This window comes from Uloborus diversus, chromosome 3, assembly GCF_026930045.1.
Source record: "Uloborus diversus isolate 005 chromosome 3, Udiv.v.3.1, whole genome shotgun sequence".
NCBI lineage: Eukaryota > Metazoa > Arthropoda > Arachnida > Araneae > Uloboridae > Uloborus > Uloborus diversus.
Genome location: NC_072733.1, coordinates 177,731,344 through 177,749,648, shown reverse-complemented (window position 1 = coordinate 177,749,648; position 18,305 = coordinate 177,731,344).

The window sequence follows — 18,305 nt, the reverse complement described above, 5'->3', positions numbered from 1 at the left end:
TCTTCTTTCTTTCTCTTTTTTTTAAAGATGACCTATTTTTTACGGTAAAATTGCATTATTTAAGTTATTTGATCCATTGATTTATTCAAACTTGTTACTACATTTTCCATGCAGGCTAATGAGAGTTTTATAGAAAATGTAAGATAAAAAAAGCATCATTACTTTTTTATTCAAGGAAAAGTATCTTTTTTCAGTGCAGCAAATAAGCAAGCAAAAAATTTTGTGCTCAACACATATTTTGTTTAATAACTCAAACACATGTTTTATTTAAAAATAGAAGATATAAATTTCAAAATGCAATGTGAGTCAGTGAAAAGCGATGGGATGTAAGTGGGTTCTATAAAGGTTTAAGTAAAATACGTTTAAAGTTCAAAATATATGTAGGTTTTCATTGATTTTGTTTTCTCTAAATCACAGGGCTGGATTTAGGGGAGGGCAGGCGGGGCTACTGTCCCGAGGCCCCCACAATAAAACTTTAACACAATAATATCTTAACTTTCACGGGTCAGCAAATTTTACGTTTTTTTCTTCCAGACTTTTTTTTCTACAAAGAATGTATTTCTAAATATCATATGAAAATAACCTTAAAAGTACATAACTTTTAAAATGAAATGTATGTTTAGATATAAATAAGAAACAGTAATTTTAAGTCTATAAATTATAATAATAATAATATAAAAAATAAATAGCAGTAACTTCAGGATGTATTTACAATTAAAGTGCTGATCGAAAATATCGGATATATACATATATATCAAAATATTCGGATATATATCAAAGTATCGGATATTTTCGAAAATATGATGATCTTTTCGAACCCTGATTAGGGGGCCTCCACTCCTTCGTTGCCCCGGGGTCTTCTCACTTCCAAATCTGGCCCTGCTAAATCATGCTATATACAGCACGTAACAGAGCTACTAGTACCCTCTCTTGCCCCAAAACAGAAGAGAGAGATTCTCCTATTCATTGTACTGTGGTTATCTCCATTTTTTTTTGGCACTTACATCCCCTTACTTCTCATCGCCTCATGTGAACCCTTTTACGAAATGTGCAAATTGCTTTTTTTTTCAGATCAAGCTAATTTTCAGACCAAGCTTTGAGCCTTTTACATATTAATCAATTTCGGGAAAAAAGGACGCAATTACATTGTAGAAAATGGAAACCAAATTAGCATATACATATAACTAAAAATACTTCATTAAAAAAGAATTGTTCGAAAAATACGTTTCAATGAAAAATCCATTTACTTTTAAGTGAAATTTTATTACACTTTGAAACGTAATTATAGATAATATATAACGATTGCTATCGGAGGCATTACTTTGATTTAATTTGAAATTTAGTTTTTCTCCTCTTTTCATTTTTACGTAAAAATGAGTTCCAAGCATTCTAAATGAAATTCTCCTCCTTATCATTTTATTGTAACAACTAAAAAACTCATTCTTATTCTTTTTATCAACACAACCAATTGTTGCTTTAAAAAAAGTGTTCATTAACTTTAATTTGAAATTGGGCTGCATTTAAAATCAGATGAAAACAACAAAGATTCTTTTACAAAAAATTAAACTCGTCACTTCTGTAATTAACTCATCAAGAATGGGATAGTATTTCGCTTTATTTCTATCGCACTCTAATTTAAATTAAAACGCATTTTCCTGGGGAAAAAATATTTGCATTTTATATTGTATTCTGTTAGTCATTCAAAGGTAAATAAGTTCTGTCATAATGGTTGAAAAATAATGTTTTAGGAAAAATCAAAAGAGAATTTTACTTCTGTGTTTAGACTCTCTTTTTTCTCTTTCCTTGTAAGGATTTGTCCAAAACGTCCACCAGCGACAAACTAGAAAATTAAATTTTTTTCAATCAATTGAGCATTGATAGACGATATGGAAATCGTAATCCAATACATCCAAAAGCATCGCATTCAACTGAGTATTACTATAACTACAATAACAAGCTATTACAAATTTAACTGAATTCCGAACGTACACAATGTAGCTATATCTTGTTCTGAAATGTTTAGACAAAGGATTTACCTGAAATGTAATTTTTGTTGTATGTGGAGCTGATAAACGCTCTCTTTATTTCTTTGCAATTGATAAACTACGAGATCAAGAGCGTGGGTACGAATGATCTAGTACAACTTTTGCGCAACATATGGTTGATTTTGGAATTTTAACTGTATATATAATCCTTCCATGGATAGGTAAACGGCAGTTTCTGCAAAAATAAGTTTTCGAGACATTTGAAGAAACGCGTTTTGGATTCTATACTAGCAATAGGGAAATGTTGGAGTTTGACGCTTTTTTAGCGTTTTATTTTCAACGGGAAACGAAATAAGTATGCTCGTACAATGAAGCTGAAGTACAAAAGATGCAAGAAATGCAAAACAAAAAAATAAATAAATTAAAAATTTGCTGATACTGCGCTTTACCGTTCCAAGGTAGTAATATATATATATATATATATATATATATATATATATATATATATATATATATATATATATATATATATATATATATATATATATATATATATATATATATATATATAGCAAAAAGTGATTTGGTTAAAAGTTTCCTCAGATTAGAATGCTACTTTACTTCTTAATAATTAACCAAGGGGAAAGAAAGGAAAGAAAAATGAGAAAGTTAGTCCGATTATATTGACATATGCTTCGTGTGAATCTTTAAGCAGAAATATTAACATGCAGAGTAAATATTTGCCAACTTTGACAACGCTTCCCAATTCAAAAATTTGAAGTCAAGTTAGATGTAACGAAGATTAGATATTTGAGCTTTTTATATAAAAACAATTGAATCATATACAACAAAGGTATTTAATGTCAGCTATCAACAAGGTGAAGATCATGGACTGATATTCTGTGTCAAAATATCTTTAAGGTGTTTCCAACAATTAAATAAAAGGGATATAAGGTTTTCCACAAAACTGTTAAAATAGCCTTTATCAGTTAGGAGAGTTAATATAATTTCCTCTTTTCCATCTTCTTTAGAGGGTTACAAACATCATTACTTATAGCAGTAGTAAATAACGGAGATAGAACACAAGTTATCAAAAAATTGCGTGCGTGTTTCTGCTTTTCAAGGAACCCCTTTTTCAATTCAGAAAAACTTTAGTATGTAAAGACAACGGATAAAAACTTTTTTCGCTTTGGATTGAAAAAATGATTCTTTGAAACCCCGAAACACGTGCATTCGATTTGCTAATTTATGCTCTATCTACTTGTTTACTACTCTTATTGTGTTGAGGTTAAATAATTTACAATAATTTTTTATTAATAATAGTTTTTGGATAAGTATTACATTATAGTATCATTTCAAAGATTGAAACGAATTTCGGAGGAATAAAACTCTTCTCTTATTTAAGTACAGAGTGCTGAAAATGGCTTAATCAAAACGTAAAATTCAATCTTTTCTGTTGTAACTATTCCATCATACATTATACTATTAACCTGCATATCCTTTGTAATTAAAATGTATCATACTTCAGTTACTTTCTTTTAGAGTTTTGTTTTAACGAGCCCTGAAATGTCCACAAAAGATTTTAAAACAGAAAAGTACCTACCTTTCAAAGAACTCAGGGCCTTAGCGTCCCGGAATCTTTGGAATAATTTCCACTTGTTAGTGTAATGCTGTGGGGTTCTCTGATTAAAAATATGCTAATCCTGAGCAGTGAGCGACAGAAACGTTTTCGCTTTCTCTTTATAATTCTTCTTTTCAAAAGATTTTCTTTTTTCCTCTTTTGTGCTTACGTTGTGAGATTTCATAGTAGCTAGTTTAAAGACACATTTAGATATTACTAAATAGGATGCCTCAGCAACATGCCACAACTAAATAAAATGTGATGCAATGAAATTCATCTCTTCCCTTTTTAGATTTGTCTTAAACACTAGTAAACTTAATATTCAATTAAATTTATAACTCTTCAGTTAAATTTTGTTGTTTTTACTTGCAGGAACCCTTTTTTATGATACAACTAACGGCACTCGTACAGTGTTGCCTATGCCACGATTTTGAACAGAACTGTAAACTAATGATACATAAAATACACCGCCAGCTCAGTTATTCCATCCGAGGACTGAAGTTTCGTGCTTTTTAGCACTTATCCGCCCGGAACAGGAAGTAACTGAGCTGAAGGCGGAAAACCTCTTAAAGAAGCCAAGATAGCCAAAAAAAAAAAAAAAAAAAAAAAAAAAAAAAAAAACAAACAAAACTGGTAGCTAATGTAGAATTAGCACATCAGACGAGTGACCGCAACAATGGTGCTGTGCAACTCAAGGTTGAAGGCATAGCTAGGTATTTTGCAGTTACTGCAGAATACCTAGTATAATAGTAAGTAAGTAAGTACTTACTACAAAATACCTAGCTATGCCTTCAATCTTTGAGTTGCACCGCATTATTGCTGCGGTCACTCGTCTGGTGTGCTAATTCTACCTTAGCTACGAGGTTGTTTTGCTCTCTTGGCTCCTTTAAGAGGTTTCCCTTCTCCAGCTCAGTTACTTCCCATTCCGGGCTGATGAGTGCTAAAAAGTACGAAACTGCAGTCCTCGGATGGAATAACTGAGCTAACGGTGTATTTTATGTATTTCTGCCTTAGTCCTGTCTTAGGGCGGTAACTTACTGCAAAATACAAACTAATGTGCTTTTAAAAAGTAGAAAATAGTACAGTGGAAGCACCAAAGCCTTACATAGTCTGTTTCATAACTCTTCCCACTTCCAACGTAATTTTCTGATGGTTCGTGAAAAATGTTATGCCGCTAATGTCAGCTTATTCCGGCTTTTATCTTGTGCTTTTTCGGAAAATTCGCTTAATACGGTCTTCGTAAAGCAGATCAAAACCTTATTTCCTCTAGAAGACTCTTAAACATTTTTTCAAGCTAACTCATTTCATGGCTATTTGACGCTATTCTGGCATTCCATTTGTTTCGTCTTATTGTCTTTATTGTCAACGCATATAAAATCTAAACCATTTTTTAACTGCGAATTCAGTCTAAGAAACAAGTTTGCAAGAGACTGTTGGCATAGAAAGCGAAATTGTTTCTAAAACGAAAACAAGTTGAAGATACAACTTTTTTTCCGCTAGTCCATTGGTAAAGTGTTAACTTTTAACAAAATGCTTAGATTTTTACACCTCCTCCCGACTTTGTTTTCTCGCTTGGTACGTTTCTTATCCCTAGTGTGGCGGAATACACAAAAACGGGGTTCCACTGTATTCCGAGAAAGCATGGTTCCTGGGGTGCTAGTTTCCAAACTGTCCCTGGGATCTTTATGCCTAAATTGTGATGGCCGTGAGGAAGTCGAACCTTTCATTAGGCAATGGCGCCCCCTTTTTCCTAGATTGTGTCATCTACACGGACGAAACAAAAATTGCAACAGTTTTAAAGCAAGACACTATTGTAATCATGATGTCCTCGAGCCTACTACCATGAATGCTTAAATGAATTAATTTAACAAAATGCTTAGATTTTTACACCTCCCCCCTACTTTGTTTTCACGCTTGGTGTGTTTCTTATCCCTAGTCTGGCGGAATACACAAAAACTGGGTTCCACTCTATTTGAGAAAACATGGTTCCTGGGGTGCTAGTTTCCAAACTGTCCCTGGGATCTTTAGGCTTAAATTGTGGTGGCCGTAACGAAGATGAACCTTTCTTGAGGCAATGGCGCCCCTTTTTTCGTAGATTGTGTCATCTACACGAACGAAACAAAAATGGCAATTGTTTAAAAGCAAGACACTATTGTATTCATGATGTCCTTTTTTCAAAGGCCAGTAGTAACAATTGTTAGTACACATGGTAGTAGGCTCGGTCAATTCTGGAAGAAAGTTAAGCTGCAGATACACGCATATTATCCTGCAGAAAATCGATGAATTTTCGACTTAAATGTGAAGTTGTTTTTCGAAATTGCTTTATTTTCCAAAGTTGAAAAAATAGCTATTATTTCATCCGATTTTTTTAGTTTAAAGAATCTTAAATAAGAAATATTGCTCGCTCGGTTAAAACCTCTGTGCTCCCACAGACCAACCCGTCCCCCCCCCTTTTTCCTACCAAATCTTTCTGATCTCCTCGATAAATCCAGTATTTCGTTAAATCAGGGCTCTTTATAAGCGATTTTAACTGCATTCTGAAACAACCGGTCATTGATAATTAAAACCAAAAACATAATTATTTAATTCATAATGTAAATAAATTTGATGCTGCACAGTACAAAACTAAGTTGTTTCTTGAATGTAAAAAAAGTGATAACTGATCTTAAAAAACTTTTAGTGTAAAAATCTTTCCTCCAGTTTCTGAAACTATTCCATAATTTGAGCCGCAACTGATTATGAAAGTAATAAATTTTGCTTGACATGTTTGAAGATTAGAAATGGTAAGATATTAATGTTTAAGCTTCAACATTTATATCTTCAAATTATCATCTAAGGAAAGCATCAATTAGTAAAAAGTACAACGTAAATGAATACCGAGGACAATTAATTTTCACCTCCTTTGCAGTCTGTCCTTAAGGTAGTTAATTTACTGCAGATGAGTCTTCATTTATCCACAACTCCGACACTGCAGTATAAATAATCTCACAAAATTCAAAAAGGTAAAGTGGATGTGGAAATCTTTTTTGTAACAAATTATTTTCTTCTCTGACAAAGGAAAGACAAGAGCGGTAAAGCTTTGCTTTATCATGATGATTTGTAATGTAGGAGGAGTCATTTGTCTTTGAGTTTGTCAATTCATCATCATCATTTTAACCACAAAGCGGCAGCATTTAATCTGGAAGAATAGCTGTATAAATGCTTTTTATGTGTCAACATTTGGCTTTTCGGACTACGCAAGATTTTCCCTTGTGCTTAGCTTTGTAGAATGTATTTCAGCCTTTTACGGTACATGAAAAAAAATCTCAAAATGAACATTATTAAAGGGAGTTGGTGCCCTAAAATGTTTTAAAGAAATAAGTTTCTAGTTTTGTGCATCCAAAATATTCAAATAAAACGTTTTCACGCGACACTGAATTCATGTTTCTATGTAGATTAAAATAAACTGAATTTAAATATTAATGGGGCAGCCACGCATTAAAATATACATACAATTTTACTTTCAAGCACGATTTCAAACACGATTTTCTCAAAACGCCAATTTTGAAATATCATGTTCCTTTTCTAGAAAACTACTTTACATATTACTTTGGAATTCTCACCATTTTTTATTTATCTATTCATAAATGTACTGAAGTGACCTTTTTCTTGTAGAACTCACACTTTTTTCTAAACAGCTGCCATTATGGTCAAAAGTGATCTTATTTTCATGAAAAAAGTCACTGTTGGTTACAATTTAATGAACTATGAAATAAACAGAATTGCCTTAAAATTAAATTTCAGTAGACCCTTAGATATCTTTTTAAAACATTGCGAAAATTGTAAGTTTCTATCATTAAATCTATTTGAGAAAAGGTACATAAAATTTAGTAATTTAATATTACACGTATACAGTAGGGTAGGTCGAAAAACAACTTTTTTTTTATTTCGATGATGTATAGTGCTGAAAAGGTGCCATTGTTAGAAAAAAGTGCATATAAAAAATTTTTGAATTTTTTCTGATGATTTCTTGATCTGCTGCAATTGGGTTGAAGTTTCGAAAAAATGCTGTTCTTAATGTTTTTACCCAAAAGTAGTAAAATAGTATGTTTTCATTTTCGATGATGAGTTGAGCGGAAAAAATGCCATTGGGGGCACTAAACTCCCATACATTTGGGGGGGGGGGGTGTAGCTCTTTCCTCTGCCACAAATAAGTAGAAGTTCTCGCAATTTTCAGTTTTTCTAACGTTTTCAAAAAAAAAAAAAAATCTCAAATAGTAAAAATTTTGTTTTCGCCATATTTCTCTGCTATAGTTACGTAGTTTTATCACAAGTAATGTATTTTTAGATGCGTGGTGTGTTAAAATTACACTGTTAAAAAAATTTCCTGAAAATAACGGAGAAAGTACCGGCAGCAAAGTTGCCGTAAATATTACGTTTACGTTCAATGACTTTCCGTGATTTAACAGAAGTTCCATTTCTTATTTCTCCGTAGTTGTAGTTTTCCGTTTATAAATTTCTCGTGACTGAACGAAAATTCCATTTCTTATTTTTAAGTTCATTTACGATCTTTCTGTGTTTCAACAGAATTTACGTTCCTTATTTTTTCATTGCGGTATTTTTTTCCTTTTCTCACTTTCCCGTATTTAAGTAAAAAGATTTTATTTTCAAAAAATATTTAAAAAGTTATGTCAAGTATTGACTTTTCGTTTCATTAAAAATTTAGTTCTTTAAAATGATATATAATGCAGATATAGTTAACTGTTCTAAAATTATTACTTTTTTTTATTTGCATTTGTTACTCAAAGATTTTTTAAATTAACATCTGGAGAGAGAACTTACCTAACACACCAAGCATCCATTTGCTGACCAAAACTTTTTATATCAACTTCAGATGAGTCAAATTAATCAAATAGTACTAGCAGAAAAATTGATGGATTTGAATAGGACACCAATTATCCCTACTGATACTGTTCGATATTCCCTTCGTCGTACATTGTCTGGGGTGGCATGGAAAAACATACATGAAAAATATGATATTTTTATTTGCAGAATATGTCAAATAAAATGCTATTAAAAACCGGTTGACGTAATCATATCATAATATATCTGATAGAGAGTACCGCATATCTATTGTGTTTAAAAACAGAAACATTGACATGCACGTGAAGAATTTTTGGTTCAGATGCTACACCCTCCCCCCCCCCCCCAATGATATCCAAATTTTTCACTCATTGGAATCGCAACATAGATTTTTAGTACATAATCATTATTACTTAAGCATATATCAATATCAATCAGTTCGTTTTACCCGAACTGTTTTTCCAAGAAACTTGCAATAATCTCAAATAAGTTGTTGGATAAGATCTTAATAAATTAAATTAAGTACTTATTGTTGCCAAAACTTTCATTGTATATATCAAAAATCAACAATACACCTTTATTTAGAGATTTAAAATAGTTATTTTCAGTATTCCAAACTGTGAAGAGAACCCCCCCCCCCAAAAAAAAAACCTGAGTGATTTTTCCTATTTTGCTCGCACAACACGATAATCTCCGGTATAGATACGAAATGGCATTAAGCATATTAATGACTTTCAAGAATGCGTAAGAGCAATAAAAAATAACTCTATAATAGTTGTATAAATTCTAAATAAACTATCATCGGAATTCTATCAAATGCATATTAACAAGGAAAATACATTTATATATTAACATGCACAAAGATATTCAACAACACTTACATATGACCAGCGGTGCTAAATGCATCTGGATACAGCTAATCCAATAGGCTTTATTTTAAATTGATAATACGAGATCCTTAAACTATTCTCACTGCTAGAGCACACAATATGACTAACGAATAGAATTGTTCAAAGTATTGAGCAAAATATTAAAACCACAAAAATATTCTAATACTGACTCAGTAAAACCCACATCAAATCACTAGGGCGATCAAAACACATCTGCCAGTCTAAAAATGGCGCGAACATTTTTTCAAACCTACAAAGCTCAAAGGCGTATAAACAATTTCGACATACGAATATATTACTCTCCAGACATGAAATAGCAAGCAATCTATTTTGTCTACAGCATCTGAGTTGTTATTCTAAATATGCTTTTAATTAGCAAAATGTAACTGCGATTAAAAAGCACTATCAATAAGTGATGTTTATCATGACTTGAAGACTAATCGGAGCAAAGTACAGCACAGCGGCAACCCTAGAAATGGAAAAATTCCGTTTTCGTCGGGATGTTTACGTTTTTGTAAGGAAAAAATACATTTTGAAGCATTACGGAAATATTCTGTTAAAATCAGTCAGAAAACTACCTGAATTTTCAGTTTTTTTTTAACAGTGTAACTTCTTATTGCGTATAAATTTTTGAATTTAAAATATGCTATTTGAAAACTTAATGCAGCTCTCTGACTAGCGCTCAAAACCAACGGGAGTAACGCAGAATTCGTTCTTAATCACTGGTAAATCTTTTTAAAAAAGAACAAAATTATTATCTCTTAACTAGAAACAGTCGCATGAAACGGCACTATCGTAAGAATATGAAGAGAAAAACAAAAGACAACGATGTCATTGCAGATGTTTAAAATAGAAGGAAATAAGAACTGCAACATTTGGTGTACATTTTTCATACGAACGAACTCCCGGTCAGACACCTGATAAATAAGACAGAGAAAGTACTAAACCTAAGAGCTTTCTGGCCCAATCAAACTCAAGCTGATGGCATGCGAAAACCTACTTATGATATCATTCTATGTTACCTCTGTCATGTATTTCTACATTGGCAAAAGAAAAGGAAAATGCTGAAAAGTTGAGAACAGATCAAAAACACATAATTGATAGTTGTGCAACTGGACTGTCCAGATTTACAAGACAGCCAACCAGGGCCTATTACGTAGTCTAGGTGGCTCACAGCTGCGTACAGAACTCTTTGCTTGCACTTAAGTACCTCGAAACCCAAATATGCTTTAGGATGTCTCGCACTTTTCGTAAAATGAATTGATTTGCCCATATGATTTCCCTAAAGAAACGACAAGGGTACACAAAAGGGATTTAAAGAAGTAAATAACATGACCTTCCTAAACATTCACAACAATGCTACCACAGCAATGGAAACTAACAAAAACCAAGGTATAAAAACATTGTGATGAATATTAATTGAATAAATAGTTAGCAATTAAAAGAAGAAACAAAAATCAAGAAATTCGAGTGTTTAAGGTTAAGGTTCCAAAAATAAAATTCAGGTTAACTTAATACGATGATATACTCGGTTTGGTTCTCAACCAATATCAGCCAACCTCGAATCACGAAACGTCTTCCGCCACAAGAAACTAGAATAAACATAGTACAAAAACAATTTTAGAACCTGAAGTCCTACGCCAGCTATGTGTAGCAAATAGAGTACTACTAAAGTAGCACGGAATTTGCAGATGGCCACGAAGGAAAAGATGCTTTCATTGTAGCAATACTGTAACAGAAGTAAAAGCGCAAAAAAGCAGAAATTAAACTTGAAAAAAAGCTTTATTACCTAAAACAGTGTAGATAAAAATTGTCTGTTGAAAGTACAAGCAGAAATTTTCTGTACATCCTTACCATCTTTAGTTCAGTGTTGAGTTCTGTGCTTATTTAACCTTAATTTTGAACGCAGCCGCACAAAGTTTTTGAATAGCATATTTCGAATTAAAAACTTTATACGCAATAAGTAGTTAATTACACATCACGCATCTAAAGACATGTGATAAAACTACATAATAAAGGCAGAGAAATATGGCGAAAACAAAATTTGTGCTGTTTGAGAAAATTTATTGAAAGCGTTAAAAAACTGAAAATTAGTAAAACTTTTACTCATTTGTGGCAAGGAAAGAACTACCACACACCTCAAAATTTTTATGGGAGTTAAGTGCAACCAGTGGCACCTTTACCACGCAACTCATCATCGAAAATAAAAATGTACTATTTTTTACTAATTTTGGCTAAAAACAAGAAAAAACAGCGTTTTTCCGAAACTTCAACCCAATTACGGCAGATCGAGAAATTGTCAGAAAAAATTCTAATTTTTTTATGTGCAACTTTGCTCTACCAATGACACCTTTTCCGCACTACTCATCATCAAAAAAAAAAAAAAAGTTGTTTTTCGGCCATCCTAGTATACAGTGTACCTTCTCCCTTAAGATAAAGAAATAAAAGAAAGGCACAGACATTATAATATAAACATGCAGTCACGTACATCAATTTATTACTTTGAAGGAAAAAGAAAAAGGACAGCGAAGCAAAACTTTTACCTAGAGTTTAAAATGATTCAAATTTCTCCCATGAAGACTAATTCAACCCTATTTATTCCCCATCTATGTTTTAAAAGCACAGCATCCAAGTTAATTTACACAACTTTGTTAACGCAAGAATAATCGTATTTAATGTTTGCAAAGTAGATACTTCGGAATTTGTTTGCTTCCCACATTCTTTGTACACTTAAATAGTTTGAACAATCAATTTTCATTAGCTTCTTAGTTTGAACGCTGAACTCTTACTCATCTCTCCGGCAATAGCGAATCAACAGTTTTATAATTATAAAAGTGTGTTTTTTAAACGTAAAACTTCAGTGTATTCAGTTGTACAGTCAAAGTATAATCTTATGTGTTTATGGTTTCTATGGGTGACTAACAAAAATAAGACTTTTTATAAGAATTAAGAGGGTTGGCATGGCAATAAGTTCAAATATTTTCAATAATAAGATGAATTCAGTAACAATGAAAAAAACTACAAAATCAGTAATACACATTTAAAAAAAGGAAATTAGTCAAATGTTAATAAGACTTCTTTTCGACAATTTTCTTTTCATTTTATTTTTCTGATAGTCGCATTATGCGACTAGCTGTTAGGATGAGAGAAAAAAAAGGAGAGCTGTGAACTCTCTTTGTGTGACCAGGGGTATGAAAAGAAAGATTCCATTAGAGTCGCTGCATGTGACTCTCTACTATGGAGAAGAAAAACATTTGTGAATTGTCAATAGAACTTAAAAATTTATTTTTTTAAATTTCTGTGACTGCAGCTTTTTGTGACTGGCTGGTTAGACCTTTTATGTCTTCAACTGTATATTTTCAATTTTGTAATTGATTTTCGGCAACTCAAAGAAACTTTTAAAAAAATAGAGCCAAGTTACGATGAATGAAATTAAGATCAGGTTTACGATGAGTAGTGTCACACTAGGTGCAGGAGTTTTAGTGCAGGGAAAACTACATTTGTAACCTGCACCGCGTGAAAAATAAATTCTTTGACGCTAAAATAAGGACCTTGTTTTGTGATGAATGAAGACTAAATGAAAACGAAATAACTTAAAGAGTAAAAAAATAGAAGGTGAAAAATACAAAGTAACGAGAAGACAACGAAATATAAAGCATTCAGCACATAGTCTTTCGTTTTGGCAATATTAAGTATGGTTAATTCGTCCGAAAATGGTAGAAATAATATCCAATACTCTTTTTTTTAAATCGGTTTTAGTAGAACCGTTACTAAAATTTCTTTACTGGTTCTCCATTGGATAAAGTGAAAACCAACGTAAATAAAGTGCCGGCAAAAAAAAAAAAAAAAGACCAAAACCTAGGCCGAGTATTTGATAATCGGCCAAAACACTAGGGAGCATGCCAATAAAATCATGACAAGAAGTTTGCATGCAAAGTTTTAAATTGCCAAGCAAATGTAAAGATTTTTTTTGCAGGCACTGTACAAATTATCAAGAAAATGCTGCATATAGTAGCTATTTTAAGGCTACAATGGAGCCTCTTATTCCGTGGAAAAAGTACAACACGCAACGAGGAAACCGGGAGAGAACTTTAGTTCATATTAATCTCTATCATTTTTAATATTTTAACAGGGCGTTCTACAATTATACGCAATGTTTTATGAAGCCACAGATTCCTCGTCACTGCCAAAGTGTGTCATGCATGTGTGTTTGTCATGCTTCAACTAATAGAAAAACATACAGATTTAAGTATGCTAAAAGTTTTTTCTCAGTTTTTAATATGCTCAAGGTAAAGAAAAAAAATCTTTAATTCCGTACACTATAATATATTTTTAGATAGTTCGTTTGCTACCTGTTATTTTTCTCCGTCAGATTAGTTGCGTTTTAAAGTTCGTTCGTGATTGCTTTAAAAGAAAAGTTCAGTCACATTTTCTTGCAACCTGAAACTTGTTTTTTAGTATTGATATAAGATGCAAAACTTTCATTATTTGTTTCAAAAACTCATATTTAAAAGCATATTGCTTCATGTAAGTATCAAAGTTTTCCCCATAGACCTTTTCTATAAGCTCTATCGACGAAATAAAACCTTTTCCAGTTGTTTTATTTGAACTTTCTAAAAGTTTTATTTGTTTTTATGAAAGGCGATATCTACAGTTTCCGTTTCTTTTGTTGCTTGTAGTACTTAATGTACTCGTGTTTCAAAGTTGGTTATATTTTCTCTTCAGATTTTCAAAATAAAAGTACTATACTATTTTTCCCTTTTTCGTGTAGGATATTAATTACTGCTTAAAATTTTTCGTCAGAACTTTGAAATATTTCAAAACTTTACGTGAGAATTAATGAGAAAAAATTGATGCATGTATTTCAACATGTATGCATACTGCCCTCTGAAGAAAAAAAAGAGAGTATATCTGATTTTTTTCTTAAGCATTTCTTTCCTCCATATTACTGCCGATTAATTTGATGCATCTCTAGTATTTATGTCATAGATTAATTTTTAACCATATTTCAGTCCAAATACTTTTGAACCTTTGGTCATTTTAGAGATTTTCACTACATTTTTTAGCGATACTATAATCAAGAAATTCTATTCGTTTCATTGCTAAGTCATATAATGCATTAAGAAGTGAGTATTGTTTAAAATGACTCTAATAAATGCTATTACTTTGTGATAAAAAGGACTGACATAGTAAATCGATGCTTCAATCAAAGTACCTCAATTTACGATATTACACCACTTAATGGTTTACGCCACGATGATCAGTAGCAAATAACAAGTATTTAAGTGGTGTATCACATGATAGTTCAAGCAAAAATACGTTTTCAATGATGCTATTGAATTCTTTTGTGCTCTGAAAACCTATGTAAGAAACCTTTCTATGGACCATCAAGATATACAAAAGGAACAAAATGGAAATGAATGAAGAATTGAAAGCAGATGGCAGTCAAACAAAGAAACCACTATCTTAAAAGATAAGTAATAATAGATTTCATTCATTTATTCATATATTTTTAGCTTTTAATTTCTTGGTTTGATAGGAAAACTTTTCCCCTTTCATTGCATAGTTTCTCACATATCTAAATCCCTTTTTTTGTGCAAAAGTTAGTCTTTAACGTTCTGATTACAAGGAATGAATACATACAACTTTATATACATAACGTGAGTGAGCCAAATAAGGCCATGTAGACCAATAAGGCCATAACAGCAAGGCTCTTTTTCAATATAGTATGAAAACATTCGCTAGATTGTGACTTCATCGGCGTCAGAAAGCCTAACTGATGATAAAACGTTATCAACAAGCAGTTTGTTTTCATCAAAAGACATTGAAACGTGCGTTACATCAAGATTATCTGATCTTATTTTACAGAGAGTCTTCTTTATTCGTGGTTCAATGTAGTACACTAGTATGAAAATAGGTTTTTGTTCTTGAAGCCTAATTTATGTTGTAGACGAATTCAAAACAAAAAATGTTGTTGTGTTCCGTTATTCAAACAGATAACCTACAAAAGTAGATTGTAGTTCAAAAAAGGCTATAGGTAGCCATATGATCTCTCCAGTGTCCTTATAAGGTCACACGATGATCACGTGAAGAGCAGGGTGGCCTTATTTGGCGCTCATATCTTATGCATATGTACGTACAGTGAATTATCTCCATTCTGAACACTATTAGGACCGAAAAAAATTGTTCGGATTATGGGGGCTTTCATTATGCAGTGAGACTGGATAGTGCCGTAATGGATGTATCCGTCGGGACCGTTTTATATATATATATACATATACACACACAGTCCAGTCACATTAATGTGACCATCTGTCGAAAGCCAGAATAACCATCTTTCGCAGAGCGGACTGCTGCGAGACGTGCAGGAAGAGAGTCACTTAGGTCCCTGAAGGTGTTCCCTGGGATGTTGAGCCATGCCGACTCTAATGCCGTGGCCAGCTGCGCTAGATTACGCGGTTGAGGATAAATGGTGCGAACAACTCGATCGAGATGGTCCCACAGATGCTCGATTGGGTTTAAGTCAGGTGAGTTTGCTGGCCAGGGGAGGACGGTAAACTCATCCTGGTGCTCTTCGAACCACGCACGTACACTGGCAGCTGTATGGCACCTCGCATTGTCCTGCTGGAAGATGCCATCATCCCGAGGAAAAACAATGCGCATGTAGGGTTGGACATGGTCCGCAAGGACAGATGCGTACTTGTATTGATCCATCGTGCCTTCCACAATGATCAGTGAACCCAGAGAATGCCAGGAAAACATTCCCTAGACCATAATGCTCCCGCCTCCAGCTTGGACCGTTCCGGCAATGGTTGCAGGGTGGTTCCTTTCAGAGGTTTCACGCCTTATACGCCAACGTCCATCTGTCCGATGGAGCATAAAACGCGATTCATCTGAAAACGCTACCTGTCGCCACTCAGTGGACGTCCAGCTTCTGTACTGGCGTGCAAAATCTAGCCTTTGTCGTCGATGAACAGCAGTCAGCATAAGTGCACGAATCAGGCGTCTGCTTCGGAGGCCCAGATGCAGCAATGTTCGCTGAATAGTAGTTTGGGAGACACTTTTGGTAGCCCCTTGGTTCATTTTGGTGGTCAGTTGCTCAACGGTAGCCTGTCTATCTGCCCGAACGCATCTCCGCAACCGTCGTTCGCCTCTGTCATCTATGGCCCGTGGTGCACCACATTTGCCACGTCGCTGATTTTGGACAGTCCCATTTTGCCATGCACGGTACACTTTTACCACGGCGGCACGCGAACAGTTCACAAACTCAGCCGTTTCGGAAATGCTTCCACCCTTGGCCCGATAGCCAATGATCATGCCCTTTTGGACGTCGGATAAATCGCTTCGTTTCCGCATTACGCCAACGATTGAAATGTTTTCCGAAGCCCTCACGAACCCTTTGTATACGCTCAACTGCACTGTGCTGCCACCTGCCTTCTGTGATTGGTTATTTAACTCTGACGTTGATAGTACGTGGTGGTCACATTAATGTGACTGTATATATATATATATATATATATATATATATATATATATATATATATATATATATATATATATATATATAAATTATTCAAGCGTCTTTTTGTGCTTTGTATTTTTAGCTTCCGACACATAAAGGAAGGGGGTCACAAGTTTGACGTGTCTGTGTGTGGGTGTATCTGTGTATCTGTCTGTGTCACTCTAGCTCCTAAGCGGATGAACCGATTAAAAAAAAAAAAAAAATTGCTCGAAAAGAGAATTGATCAAGAGTGTCCTTAGCTCAGTTGCATCTTCAGATGACATTAATTAACGAAGATATTAATTAAAAACCTCTAAAAGGTTTTTCGCGATTTTTGCAGTGAAAATATCTTTAAAATTTTTTAAAATTTAGTACCAAAATAAAGAGTAATTTTTTCTGTGTCGGATAGAATGTTTTTGGAACTTCCATGTTACATAGAATTAGAATTATAACGTTTTAACGCAGATTTTAGGTACGGCTAAGCCTTTATTCAGCGATTAGTAATCGAATTCATTGTTGGCAGACAATGAATTCGGTTACTAATTAAAAGCAATGATTTAAAATTTTTATTTGTTGTCCAGTTAACAAATAAAATACTCGTAGGTAATTGATTTTTAATAGTATAAGGCTTTTAAAAGGATTTTCAATTGTCCCTCTTGATTCTGCATTTGCGACCCAGTCGGGGTTTTTTAAAAAAAATTTAATCTTTAAATAAAAGTTTAACATCGATTAAAAACGGTAAAAAGTAATAATTTTTACAAGCATTAGTTTTGATTTTTTTAAAAATTAAAATTCAAAATTCTTCTATTGTAATTGGGATGGTAGTTACTATGATTTGCATGTCACAACTTCCCGTTCATTTCACACTTTTTAAGTTTTTAACAATCCTGTATTTCGTAGAATTTTGTAAGTAGAGCTCTGAAAATTGGCAGGGGATTACTTATCTTTCATATGTATCCTTCGCACGAAATTTCATTAAAATCGAAAATGGTTAGGAGGTCAAGAAGGTGACTGACCTGACATATGGAATTCCACAATGTAAAACAGGTGAATATTCATATCTTTTTTTCAGTACCTTGCCATTGAGTCATTCCATACGAAATGAGCAAAATTCGCAAAAAAGTGGTGGCCGCATGGTAACAGATTTTTTATGAAATTTTTATACAGGTTCCTTTTATGCCTATGTAAAAATATCTGAAATATTTTTGCTTAATTTTTTTATTTGAATAGTTACATGCGATTGAAAATTGGTCAAATTGAACAGCATTCTCATAAATGCTAAATGTTGCATTTTTGAAGGCTTGTATCTTATTAACTATTTAATGAAAACATAAAAGTTATATGTTGCAATCTATGGAGTAGGGTAATTAATCTGATGTCAGTAAAATTTTCAAAGTTATTATAGTTAACTTTTAACCGAGTTTAAAATACTGAAAATATTTCAATTTTCTCATAATTAAGCACTT